The sequence below is a fragment of the Austrofundulus limnaeus genome, unplaced genomic scaffold (assembly GCF_001266775.1).
Source record: "Austrofundulus limnaeus strain Quisiro unplaced genomic scaffold, Austrofundulus_limnaeus-1.0 Scaffold368, whole genome shotgun sequence".
Classification (NCBI taxonomy): Eukaryota; Metazoa; Chordata; class Actinopteri; order Cyprinodontiformes; family Rivulidae; genus Austrofundulus; species Austrofundulus limnaeus.
This window is the reverse complement of record NW_013952770.1, coordinates 78,031-78,790: the sequence shown is the minus strand read 5'-3', so window position 1 is coordinate 78,790 and position 760 is coordinate 78,031. Positions and strand designations below refer to the sequence as shown.

At 39.3% G+C, this 760-nt stretch overlaps 1 long non-coding RNA gene across 1 annotated transcript in view; it reads left to right on the top strand.

The window, feature by feature from the left end:
- The first annotated feature begins 630 nt into the window (after positions 1–630).
- LOC106528293 (uncharacterized) overlaps positions 631–760 on the top strand; it is a 20,159-nt gene continuing 20,029 nt past the window's right edge. The window contains exon 1 of the long non-coding RNA XR_001311484.1: positions 631–668. This is a non-coding gene — a long non-coding RNA (uncharacterized LOC106528293). The remainder of the gene's footprint in view (positions 669–760) is intronic.

Sequence of the window (760 nt, the reverse complement as noted above, 5' to 3'; positions counted from 1 at the left end):
CTCTTTTATGACCTATTTCAGATAGTGGACATGCTGTGGATATACTGCAAAATAAAAACTTGATAATGCAAGGATAAATCTTGACTGAAAAATAATAAAATTAAAGATAATTTTAGATGATTGAACTGGAATTAGCTCTGTTATGGACTAATTATTTATATCTGTTTTACCTTGACGCTGTCCAGTACTAATATCTTATGATAACTACTTTCGGCTGTTTTAATCTGTTGCCCTAGACTTCAAGGCTCCAGCAATGCATGACCTCTCTTATTTTGATAAGGTATCTTCTGGGCTGAGAGCCCTGTTATTGGTTAGGTGGTTACAGTTGTCGAACGGTGATTGGTTGTAAGCATGTCACATGATGTTATTATTGGCTGCTCTCCACTGACGAGGGCCAGTCACAACACGACAGACTTAGCTGATTGACCTCTGCTGTGTTGTTGCTCAGATTAAATCATTTGACGACCATACACGCAGACTTTCTGTGCATTTATTCCAATGTGTTTCTGCATTCTTGGTAAATCGTGCGACCACAGTTTTTTGGCGTTGTCGCAGAGACCACTAGGAGATCGACGGACCAAGGCCACATTGCAGGTGGACTGATGAGTGAGCAAGGACTGGACTGCTCAGGACCGTGTCTCCAGCTGGATGAAAAGAACCTTTTTATGGTAAATTGTTTTTAACAAGATTTGCTAACAACAGTCATTATTAGATATCACTTGTGTTTATCTTTGTGTTTTCCATTGACCTTGTATCAAAT